Source organism: Pseudophryne corroboree, chromosome 6 (genome assembly GCF_028390025.1).
Source record: "Pseudophryne corroboree isolate aPseCor3 chromosome 6, aPseCor3.hap2, whole genome shotgun sequence".
NCBI lineage: Eukaryota > Metazoa > Chordata > Amphibia > Anura > Myobatrachidae > Pseudophryne > Pseudophryne corroboree.
Window position 1 is genome coordinate 282,569,937 of NC_086449.1, and position 13,216 is coordinate 282,583,152.

General features: G+C 47.6%; 1 protein-coding gene across 1 annotated transcript in view; it reads right to left on the reverse strand.

Annotated features, from left to right (window-relative positions):
• The window catches only part of LOC134932054 (tropomodulin-2-like), a 169,967-nt gene extending 156,961 nt beyond the window's left edge, over window positions 1–13,006 (reverse strand). The window contains exon 1 of the mRNA XM_063926088.1: window positions 12,737–13,006. The gene's annotated coding sequence lies outside the window, so the exon portion shown is untranslated. The remainder of the gene's footprint in view (window positions 1–12,736) is intronic.
• Window positions 13,007–13,216: the final 210 nt, after the last annotated feature.

The window sequence follows — 13,216 nt, forward strand, 5'->3', positions numbered from 1 at the left end:
AAGAGCCGTTCTGGCGACGTAAATTTTCAAAGCTCTTACAACATCAAGAGACCTTGGAACCGCCCCAGCGTCCGTAGCCACAGGTACCACGATAGGTTGGTTAATGTGAAACGAAGAAACCACCTTCGGCAGAAATTGCTGACGAGTCCTCAATTCCGCTCTATCCGAATGGAAAATCAAATAAGGGCTCTTGTGAGACAAGGCCGCCGACTCTGACACTCGCCTGGCAGACGCCAGAGCCAAAAGCATGACCACTTTCCAAGTGAGAAACTTTAGCTCAACCTTACGCAAAGGTTCAAACCAGTGAGACATAAGGAACTGCAAGACCACTTCAAGATCCCACGGAGCCACCGGCGGCACAAATGGAGGATGGATATGCAGCACTCCCTTCACGAAAGTCTGAACCTCTGGAAGGACGGCCAATTCTTTCTGAAAGAAAATAGATAAAGCCGAAATCTGCACTTTGATGGAACCCAATTTCAGGCCTGCATCTACGCCTGCCTGCAAAAAATGGAGAAACCGACCCAAGTGAAACTTCTCCGCAGGAGCTGCTTTGGTTTCACACCACGAAACATACTTTCTCCAAATACGGTGATAATGTTTCGCCGTAACCTTCTTCCTAGCTTTAAGGAGAGTGGGGATGACCTCCCCGGGAATACCTTTCCTAGCTAAGATTTGGCGCTCAACTTCCACGCCGTCAAACGCAGCCGCGGTAAGTCCGGAAACACGCACGGCCCCTGCAGTAACAGGTCCTCTCTTAGAGGAAGCGTCCAGGGATCTTCCACTAGCAATTCCTGAAGTTCCGAATACCAGGCCCTCCTTGGCCGATCTGGAACGACGACTATCGCCTGAACCCGTTCGTTGTACGAGCCTCAACACCTTCGGAATGAGAGGAAGCGGAGGGAACACATACACCGACTGAAACACCCACGGAGTCACCAGGGCGTCCACTGCACTGGCCTGGGGGTTCCTTGACCTGGAATAATACCTTGGAAGCTTCTTGTTGAGGTGAGACGCCATCATGTCTATCAGAGGAATTCCCCAACACCTTGTCACTTCTGCAAATACCTCTTGATGAAGAGCCCACTCTCTCGGATGGAGATCGTGTCTGGTGAGGAAGTCTGCTTCCCAGTTGTCCACGCCCGGGAGGAAGACTGCTGACAGAGCGCTCAAGTGCTGTTCCGCCCTGCGAAGGATTCTTGTGGCCTCCGCCATAGCCGCCCTGCTCCTTGTTCCGCCTTGGCGGTTTACGTACGCTACCGCTGTTATGTTGTCCGACTGGATCAGGACAGGAAGTCCCTGAAGAAGGTTCTTTGCTTGCAGCAGGCCGTTGAAATTGGCTCTCAACTCGAGAACATTTATGTGGAGACAAGATTCCTGGCTTGACCATGTTCCCTGGAAATTTCTTCCTTGCGTGACTGCGCCCCAACCTTGGAGACTTGCATCTGTTGTCAGTAGGACCCAGTCCTGGATTCCGAATCGGCGTCCCTCTAGAAGGTGAGAGCCTTGCAGCCACCACAGGAGAGAAATCTTGGCCCTGGAAGATAGACATATTTTCCGGTGCATATGCAGGTGAGACCCGGACCATTTTTTCAGCAGATCCCACTGAAACACCCGGGCATGAAACCTGCCAAATGGAATGGCTTCGTAAGCCGCAACCATCTTCCCTAGTACCCGAGTGCATTGATGAATCGACACACTTGTCGGCCTCAGAAGCTCCCTGACCATGGTCTGGATTTCCAGAGCTTTGTCCTCCGGCAGAAACACTCTCTGTATCTTCGTGTCTAGGATCATGCCCAGGAAGGGCAGCCGAGTGGCCGGGATCAACTGAGACTTTGGCAGATTTAGAATCCAACCGTGACGATGCAGAACCGACAGTGAGAGATCCACATTTCTTAACAACTGTTCCTTGGACCTCGCCTTTATCAGGAGATCGTCCAAGTATGGGATAATTGTGACCCCCTTGCTTGCGAAGGAGGACCATCATTTCCGCCATTACCTTGGTGAAAACCCTTGGGGCCGTGGAAAGCCCAAACGGCAACGCCTGAAATTGGTAATGACAATCCTGCACCGCGAACCTCAGGAAGGCCTGATGAGTAGGGTATAATAAGAATTTACTTACCGATAATTCTATTTCTCGGAGTCCGTAGTGGATGCTGGGGTTCCTGAAAGGACCATGGGGAATAGCGGCTCCGCAGGAGACAGGGCACAAAAAGTAAAGCTTTAGGATCAGGTGGTGTGCACTGGCTCCTCCCCCTATGACCCTCCTCCAAGCCTCAGTTAGGATACTGTGCCCGGACGAGCGTACACAATAAGGAAGGATTTTGAATCCCGGGTAAGACTCATACCAGCCACACCAATCACACTGTACAACCTGTGATCTGAACCCAGTTAACAGTATGATAACAGCGGAGCCTCTGAAAAGATGGCTCACAACAATAATAACCCGATTTTTGTAACTATGTACAAGTAATGCAGATAATCCGCACTTGGGATGGGCGCCCAGCATCCACTACGGACTCCGAGAAATAGAATTATCGGTAAGTAAATTCTTATTTTCTCTATCGTCCTAGTGGATGCTGGGGTTCCTGAAAGGACCATGGGGATTATACCAAAGCTCCCAAACGGGCGGGAGAGTGCGGATGACTCTGCAGCACCGAATGAGAGAACTCCAGGTCCTCCTTAGCCAGGGTATCAAATTTGTAGGATTTTACAAACGTGTTTGCCCCTGACTAAATAGCCGCTCGGCAAAGTTGTAAAGCCGAGACCCCTCGGGCAGCCGCCCAAGATGAGCCCACCTTCCTTGTGGAATGGGCATTTACATATTTTGGCTGTGGCAGGCCTGCCACAGAATGTGCAAGCTGAATTGTATTACACATCCAACTAGCAATAGTCTGCTTAGAAGCAAGAGCACCCAGTTTGTTGGGTGCATACAGGATAACAGCAAGTCAGTTTTCCTGACTCCAGCCGTCCTGGAACCTATACTTTCAGGGCCCTGACAACATCCAGCAACTTGGAGTCCTCCAAGTCCCTAGTAGGCGCAAGGCACCACAATAAGCTGGTTCAGGTGAAACACTGACACCACCTTAGGGAGAGAACTGGGGACGAGTCCGCAGCTCTGCCCTGTCCGAATGGACAAACAGATATGGGCTTTTTTTGAGGAAAAAAAAAACCCACCAATTTGACACTCGCCTGGCCCAGGCCAGGGCCAAGAGCATGGTCACTTTTCATGTGAGATGCTTCAAATCCACAGATTTGACTGGTTTTAAACCAATGTGATTTGAGGAATCCCAGAACTACGTTGAGATCCCACAGTGCCACTGGAGGCACAAAAGGGGGTTGTATATGCAATACTCCCTTGACAAACTTCTGGACTTCAGGAACTGAAGCCAATTCTTTCTGGAAGAAAATCGACAGGGCCGAAATTTGAACCTTAATGGGCCCCAATTTGAGGCCCATAGACACTCCTGTTTGCAGGAAATGCAGGAATCGACCGAGTTGAAATTTCTTCGTGGGGCCTTCCTGGCCTCACACCACGCAACATATTTTCGCCACATGTGGTGATAATGTTGTGCGGTCACCTCCTTCCTGGCTTTGACCAGGGTAGGAATGACCTCTTCCGGAATGCCTTTTTCCCTTAGGATCCGGCGTTCCACCGCCATGCCGTCAAACGCAGCTGCGGTAAGTCTTGGAACAGACATGGTACTTGCTGAAGCAAGTCCCTTCTTAGCGGCAGAGGCCATAAGTCCTCTGTGAGCATCTCTTGAAGTTCCGGGTACCAAGTCCTTCTTGGCCAATCCGGAGCCATGAGTATAGTTCTTACTCCTCTACGTCTTATAATTCTCAGCACCTTAGGTATGAGAAGCAGAGGAGGGAACACATACACCGACTGGTACACCCACGGTGTTACCAGAACGTCCACAGCTATTGCCTGAGGGTCTCTTGACCTGGCGCAATACCTGTCCCGTTTTTTGTTCAGACGGGACGCCATCATGTCCACCTTTGGTATTTCCCAACGGTTCACAATCATGTGGAAAAACTTCCCGATGAAGTTTCCACTCTCCCGGGTGGAGGTCGTGCCTGCTGAGGAAGTCTGCTTCCCAGTTTCCACTCCCGGAATGAAACACTGCTGACAGTGCTATCACATGATTTTCCGCCCAGCGAAAAGTCCTTGCAGTTTTTGCCATTGCCCTCCTGCTTCTTGTGCCGCCCTGTCTGTTTACGTGGGCGACTGCCGTGATGTTTTTCCCACTGGATCAATACCGGCTGACCTTGAAGCAGAGGTCTTGCTAAGCTTAGAGCATTATAAATTTACCCTTAGCTCCAGTATATTTATGTGGAGAAAAGTCTCCAGACTTGATCACACTCCCTGGAAATTTTTTCCTTGTGTGACTGCTCCCCAGCCTCTCGGGCTGGCCTCCGTGGTCACCAGCATCCAATCCTGAATGCCGAATCTGCGGCCCTCTAGAAGATGAGCACTCTGTAACCACCACAGGAGAGACACCCTTGTCCTTGGATATAGGGTTATCCGCTGATGCATCTGAAGATGCGATCCGGACCATTTGTCCAGCAGATCCCACTGAAAAGTTCTTGCGTGAAATCTGCCGAATGGAATTTCTTCGTAGGAAGCCACCATTTTTACCAGGACCCTTGTGCAATGATGCACTGACACTTTTCCTGGTTTTAGGAGGTTCTTGACTAGCTCGGATAACTCCCTGGCTTTCTCTTCCGGGAGAAACCCCTTTTTCTGGACTGTGTCCAGAATCATCCCTAGGCACAGCAGACGTGTCGTCAGGATCAGCTGCGATTTTGGAATATTTAGAATCCATCCGTGCTGTTGTAGCAGTATCCGAGATAGTGCTACTCCGACCTCCAACTGTTCCCTGGACTTTGCCCTTATCAGGAGATCGTCCAAGTAAGGGGTAATTAAGACGCCTTTTCTTCGAAGAAGAATCATCATTTCGGCCATTACCTTGGTAAAGACCCGGGGTGCCGTGGACAATCCAAACGGCAGCGTCTGAAACTGACAGTGACAGTTCTATACCACGAACCTGAGGTACCCTTAGTGAGAAGGGCAAATTTGGGACATGGAGGTAAGCATCCCTGATGTCCCGGGACACTATATAGTCCCCTTCTTCCTGGTTCGTTATCACTGCTCTGAGTGACTCCATCTTGATTTGAACCTTTGTAAGTGTTCAAAAAATTTTTTAGATTTAGAATAGGTCTCACCTAGCCTTCTGGCTTCAGTACCACAATATAGTGTGGAATAATACCCCTTTCCTTGTTGTAGGAGGGGTAATTTGATTATCACCTGCTGGGAATACAGCTTGTGAATTTTTTCCCATACTGCCTCCTTGTCGGAGGGATACCTTGGTAAAGCAGACTTCAGGAGCCTGCGAGGGGGAAACGTTTCGACATTCCAATCTGTACCCCTGGGATACTACTTGTAGGATCCAGGGGTCCTGTACGGTCCCAGCGTCATGCTGAGAGCTTGGCAGAAGCGGTGGAAGGCTTCTGTTCCTGGGAATGGGCTGCCTGCTGCAGTCTTCTTCCCTTTCCTCTATCCCTGGGCAAATATGACTCTTATAGGGACGAAAGGACTGAGGCTGAAAAGACGGTGTCTTTTTCTGCAGAGATGTGACTTAGGGTAAAAACGGTGGATTTTCCAGCAGTTGCCGTGGCCACCAGGTCCGATGGACCGACCCCAAATAACTCCTCTTCCTTTATACGGCAATACACCTTTGTGCCGTTTGGAATCTGCATCACCTGACCACTGTCGTGTCCATAAACATCTTCTGGCAGATATAGACATCGCACTTACTCTTGATGCCAGAGTGCAAATATCCCTCTGTGCATCTCGCATATATAGAAATGCATCCTTTAAATGCTCTATAGTCAATAAAATACTGTCCCTGTCAAGGGTATCAATATTTTTAGTCAGGGAATCCGACCAAGCCACCCCAGCTCTGCACATCCAGGCTGAGGCGATCGCTGGTCGCAGTATAACACCAGTATGTGTGTATATACTTTTATATGATATTTTCCAGCCTCCTGTCAGCTGGCTCCTTGAGGACGGCCCTATCTATAGACGGTACCGCCACTTGTTTTGATAAGCGTGTGAGCGCCTTATCCACCCTAAGGGGTGTTTCCCAACGCGCCCTAACTTCTGGCGGGAAAGGGTATACCGCCAATAATTTTCTATCGGGGGGAACCCACGCATCATCACACACTTCATTTAATTTATCTGATTCAGGAAAAACTACAGGTAGTTTTTTCACATCCCACATAATACCCTCTTTTGTGGTACTTGTAGTATCAGAAATATGTAACACCTCCTTCATTGCCCTTAACGTGTGGCCCTAATAAGGAATACGTTTGTTTATTCACCGTCGACACTGGATTCAGTGTCCGTGTCTGTGTCTGTGTCGACCGACTAAGGTAAACGGGCGTTTTAAAACCCCTGACGGTGTTTTTGAGACGTCTGGACCGGTACTAATTGTTTGTCGGCCGTCTCATGTCGTCAACCGACCTTGCAGCGTGTTGACATTATCACGTAATTCCCTAAATAAGCCATCCATTCCGGTGTCGACTCCCTAGAGAGTGACATCACCATTACAGGCAATTGCTCCGCCTCCTCACCAACATCGTCCTCATACATGTCGACACACACGTACCGACACACAGCACACACACAGGGAATGCTCTGATAGAGGACAGGACCCACTAGCCCTTTGGAGAGACAGAGGGAGAGTTTGCCAGCACACACCAAAAAACGCTATAATTATATAGGGACAACCTTATATAAGTGTTTTCCCTTATAGCATCTTTTTATATATTTCTAACGCCAAATTAGTGCCCCCCCTCTCTGTTTTTAACCCTGTTTCTGTAGTGCAGTGCAGGGGAGAGCCTGGGAGCCTTCCCTCCAGCCTTTCTGTGAGGGAAAATGGCGCTGTGTGCTGAGGAGATAGGCCCCGCCCCTTTTTCGGCGGGCTCGTCTCCCGCTCTTCAACGGATTCTGGCAGGGGTTAAATATCTCCATATAGCCCCCGGAGGCTATATGTGAGGTATTTTTTGCCAAAAAATAGGTTTACATTGCCTCCCAGGGCGCCCCCCTCCCAGCGCCCTGCACCCTCAGTGACTGCTGTGTGAAGTGTGCTGAGAGCAATGGCGCACAGCTGCAGTGCTGTGCGCTACCTTAAGAAGACTGAGGAGTCTTCTGCCGCCGATTCTGGACTTTCTTCTCTTTTCAGCATCTGCAAGGGGGCCGGCGGCGAGGCTCCGGTGACCATCCAGGCTGTACCTGTGATCGTCCCTCTGGAGCTAATGTCCAGTAGCCAAAGAAGCCAATCCATCCTGCACGCAGGTGAGTTCACTTCTTCTCCCCTAAGTCCCTCGTTGCAGTGATCCTGTTGCCAGCAGGACTCACTGTAAAATAAAAAACCTAAGCTAAACTTTTCTAAGCAGCTCTTTAGGAGAGCCACCTAGATTGCACCCTTCTCGGCCGGGCACAAAAATCTAACTGAGGCTTGGAGGAGGGTCATAGGGGGAGGAGCCAGTGCACACCACCTGATCCTAAAGCTTTACTTTTTGTGCCCTGTCTCCTGCGGAGCCGCTATTCCCCATGGTCCTTTCAGGAACCCCAGCATCCACTAGGACGATAGAGAAATTGGGATGTGTAAGTAAGCATCCTTTATGTCGACTGACGCCATAAAATCCCCCCCCTTCGAGGCTGGGGATTTTGAAAATTTTTAAGTATGGATTGAGGGATTTCAGGTTCAGAATCGGTCTGACCGAGCCGTCCGGCTTCGGCACCACAAAGAGGCTTGAATAGAACCCTTTTCCCCGATCTGACGGGGGAACCGGTACCACAGCCCTCTGTTGACACAACTTTTGTATCGCATCCCTTACCACCTCTCTTTCGGGAAGAGAAGTTGGCAAGGCCGACACGAAAAACCGATTGGGGGGCATCTCCTGAAACTCCAGTCTGTACCCTTGGGACACTATGTCTAATACCCAAGGATCCAGAGCTGAACGAACCCATACCTGACTGAAGAATCGGAGACGGCCCCCCACTGGCACGACTCCCCCAGGGGAGCCCCAGCGTCATGCGGTGGACTTAGTAGAGGCAGGGGAGGACTTTTGGTCCAGGGTGCCTGGCACTGCAGGCGACTTCCTTCCCCTACCTCTACCCTTTGAAGCAAGTATTTATTAGGCCGAAAGGACTGCATCTGCTGATGGGGTGCCTTCTTCTGTTATGTGGGAACATAGGGAACAAAAGATGACTTACCCGCCGTAGCGGTCGACACCAGGTCAGCGAGGCCGTCACCGAACAAGACACTACCTTTAAAAGGGAGAGCTTCCATATTCTTCTTAGAGTCGGCATCAGCATTCCTTTGGTGAACCCACAGCAGCGTCCTTGATATAACCAAGAGTCAAAAGAATATTATCTTTATCAAGAGCATCCATATCAGAAGCCAAATTTTCAGCCCACTTTGCAATAGCACTACTCACCCATACCGACGCCACAGCAGGTCTGAGCAATGCACCAGTATTGATGAAAATGGACTTCAATGTCGTCTCCAGCTTGCGATCCGCCGTATCCTTGAGAGCAGCCGTGTCAGGAGACGGAAGTGCCACCTTCTTGGACAATCGCCAGAGAGCCTTGTCCACATTTGGCGACGACTCCCATTTTTCCCTATCGGCAGAGGGAAAAGGATATGCCATCAAAATTCGCTTGGGAATCTGCCACCATTTTTCAGGCGTCTCCCAAGCCTTTTCACAAAGCTCAAGCATTTCATGAGAGGGGGGAAACTTTACCTCAGGTCTTTTCCCTTTAAATAAACAAACCCTCGTGTCAGGAACGGCCGGTTCCTCAGATATACGTAAAACATCTTTAATGGCTATAATCATGTAGTGAATACTCTTGACAACCCGTGGATGCAAAGAGGCCTCATTCAAATCGACATCGGAGTCAGAGTCCGTGTCGGTACCTGTATCTGCCATCTGGTTAAAAGCACGCTTTTGTGACCCTGAGACTGCCTGTACCTGAGACAAAGCGTCCTCCACAGACTGTCTCCATGCTTGTGTCTGAGAATCAGATTTATCCAGTCTCTTAGACAATAAAGCCACATTCGCATTCATTGTACTCAGCATAGTCATCCAATCAGCAGTCGGCTGTGCCGACAGACACACACCTAACTCCTTTTCCGCGCACCCCCCATAACCTCCTCCGGGGAGGAACACCCAGGCTCCGACATGTCGACACCTCCTGCCGACACACCCACACTCACACAGTCCACAAGCTCGGGGACAGACCCACAGAGAAGCCCTTAGGGAGACACACAGAGGGAGTATGCCAGCTCACACCCCAGCGCCCATACACTAAAGAAACTAGTATATATGTTCAGCGCTGTGTAACACAAACAAAAAGCACCAAATTTATGTGCCCCCCCCCCCCCCCGTTTTTCCTCCCCGTGTACTTGCGGGAGCGTGGAGGACCGGGCAGCGTCTCTGCAGCACTGTAGAGATATGAGAAAATGGCGCTGGTGAGCAACATGCAGCTAAGCCCCGCCCCTTCCCGGCGCACCTTAGCCCGCTAAATTTCAAACCTGCACACTGGCGGGGGAATATATATATATATATATATATATATATATATATATACAGCGTCCGGACACCGTATATTCTGTGGTATTGTCAGGCATTTAACCCCAGTAACTGCTGCCCAGGGCGCTCCCCCCTAGCACCCTGCACCCAGCCAGAGCCGTTGGTGATGTGTGTGGGAGCATGGAGCGCAGCGCGACCGCTGTACCTCCGTTACTGAAGTCTTCTGCCATCTGAAGTCTTCTGTTCTTCACATACTCACCCGGCTTCTTTCTTCTGGCTCTGTGAGGGGGGTGACGGCGCGGCTCCGGGAACAAGCAGCTAGGCGCACCAAGTGATCGAACCCTCTGGAGCTAATGGTGTCCAGGAGCCTAAGAAGCAGAGCCCTTAACTAAGAAGAAGTAGGTCTGACTTCTCTCCCCTCAGTACCACGATGCAGGGAGCCTGTAGCCAGCAGGTCTCCCTGAAAATAAAAAACCTAACAAAAGTCTTTCTAGAGAAACTCTGTAGAGCTCCCCTAGTGTGTGTCCAGTCACTCCTGGGCACAAAGTCTAACTGAGGTCTGGGGGAGGGGCATAGAGGGAGGAGCCAGTTCACACCCAGTCAAAGTCTTTTTAGTGTGCCCAAGCTCCAGCGGATCCCGTCTATACCCCATGGTCCTTTTGGAGTCCCCAGCATCCTCTAGGACGTAAGAGAAATATATACTATTTCATGTATATAGTAATGCATGGAAAACCCCTGATACCTTCCTGTACTGGTTTAATCTTGATTATTGCGAAATGAGTTTAGTAACCATAAGCAAATGGCCCAGCTGCGGCGACTTTAGCAGGGAACTGTCCTGCAGGAAATTGGGTGGGATGTTCCCACTCACCATAGCTAGTAAGTGCTGCAAGTATCTGAGACAGCTGCCTCCGATGCACACAGCAATTCTAGGGTGCTTCATGGGGCAGGCCAGACACTTTAGAGGTGCCTGAGACATCCTGACAGTGACTATGCCCTATGTGATATAGACGAGCCCACTACAGATGATGCTGTGTACTGCTTTACAAACGGTTTTATTAAAATACACCTGTTACTACTAATTAAAATGACCTCAGCCATGTTGTTTGATCAAGGAATGTTTTGTTTTATGGGACGTTTTTTAATCTGTCACCCCCATTGTTATTATTTCAATTCATGGCTAAAGCTAGTAGCTGAGAAGAATGCAAGAAGAGTAAAGAGCATTCTAATATTGTGACAATAAAGTTGGTTACTGACTCTTTTTTTTTGTAGTGGATAGAGAAATGGAAAACCTTTATGTAATGTTTTAGAAGAGTTTTTTTTATTATTATTATTATTATTATTATTATTATTATTATTAATATTATTATTCTTTGTTATTAACAGGTTCTTACAGTACATAGCATAGCAAGTTCCGTTGCACTTCACAATTGGAAACAACAGTGATGAACAAAAAGGGGTACAGGTTGAGTATCCCTTATCCAAAATGCTTGGGACCAGAGGTATTTTGGATATCGGATTTTTCCGTATTTTGGAATAATTGCATACCATAATGAGATATCATGGTGATGGGACCTAAATATAAGCACAGAGTGCATTTATGTTTCATATACACCTTATACACACAGCCTGAAGGTAATTTTAGCCAATATTTTTTATAACTTTGTGCATTAAACAAAGTGTGTCTACATTCACACAATTCATTTATGTTTCACATACACCTTATACACACAGCCTGAAGGTCATTTAATACAATATTTTTAATAACTTTGTGTATTAAAAAAAGTTTGTGTACATTGAGCCATCAAAAAACAAAGGTTTCACTATCTCACTCTCACTCAAAAACGTCCGTATTTCGGAATATTCCGTATTTCGGAATATTTGGATATGGGATACTCAACCTGTAATAACAGACATAGAGGTAGGAAGGTCCTGCTCACAAGCTTACAATCTATAGTTATGTTTTGTCTATTGCTAATGCCTGGAGGCATTAACAGGAGGGTATGCTGATCCTTGTAGTACCATATTGGGGGATCTTGGTGTGCCTCCAGGTGAGTTGGCTCTCAATCTTGAAATACATAAATGTATGACTCAAAGTAGGTGCTATTATCATGTAGCGTAGGACCACCAGAGCAGAGACGCCTTGCCGTGGCTGGTGGCTTACCATACGCTTGCAAATATATGTACCTGGCATCTCTGCATCCCTATTCAGATTAGCTAAAGTGTGTTATATGACATATAAATATTAAGAATTTAACACTTTTAAAAATAAATAATAATAAAATATTAACTATGACAATTCCTAAAACATGGCATGGTTTTGCAGATTGCATAATCATGGAAATGGTCCATCACCTTTACTAAAGGGGATGTAAAGGGAGGAAAGAACTGTAAAGCATCTGGGAGTATGCTGACACTATATTAGTAACAGTTATTAAAAAATAAAAACTCATAAATAATATACAAATTAAAGGATTCCCTAAGAAATCACTGCATTGCTAACTTGTTTGCACTGGATACATAGGGAGGGACACACTGCAACACCATAAAGTCATCATTTTACTGCTTACTGTAGCACCATGAGCAATGTGCTCCTCACACAGTATTGTACACCCAATACATCACCTGTTCACTTTGTATGTAGTCACGGACATGCTGCTAATGTGCAAAGATTTCAGTATAGCAAAGGGAGAATGTTTACATTGCAAATGAATTCATTTCTCACCTTAGTCGGTATATTTCGTAGAACAACCTATATCATGCATGGAAGACTATATAATAAATAGCAAACTAGGTTACTCATTTATTGCAGCGTAAAATGAGCACAGCATACACACCCAGTTCTCATCATGCACAAGCACATTCCTTATGCACCAAGGCTGTCACAAACCTCACTCATATACAATAAATCTGATTTATTGGCCACTCCTGCTTCTAGAGACAGGGATTATTGCCATAATTATTATCTTGCAGCACCATGGTCAGCCATCTGGACCCTGCGTACAACTGCTGATCCATGCATATACACAACGCAGAGATTAAACACACTGCATAATGTCGCTAACATTTGCATTTATTTCAGTTAATTAGTATCCACAGGAATTGCATGTTATTAAAGCATCATTGTTCTTACCCTTCAGCAGCCTCCCTCCTCCTCTCTGATCCTCTTTCTCTGTGAGTGTGTGATTTCCAGCAAGCTAGGGTACCGTTTCTATCCGCCGAACCAATAGAGGGTGCTATCTCTGCAGCCAGTAATAAGAGGAGGCATCTTTGAAGAAGTCAGTACTGTACAGCGGCCATATTTACTTACGGCACGAGCGAACCTTACAAAAGTTGTTTTTATTTTCGTTAAATACGTGGGTTTGTCTTATATAAGCGATAATGGCTCACACATAGAAACATTGAGGCGGGGAGGATGCAGTAATATATTTAAGGCGGAACGTCCATAAGCTTTCCAGCAGCAAAGATGGCGGATAGGCGTCAGTCACAAGGCTTTGGGTCTTGCGCTTCCATACAAGTGCATCACGGGAAATGTAGTTTTGGAGTGAAGGATTAGGTGACAGCGATATGGGCGTACAAAAATAAAAATGACAAATCTGCTTTTATCTATTTT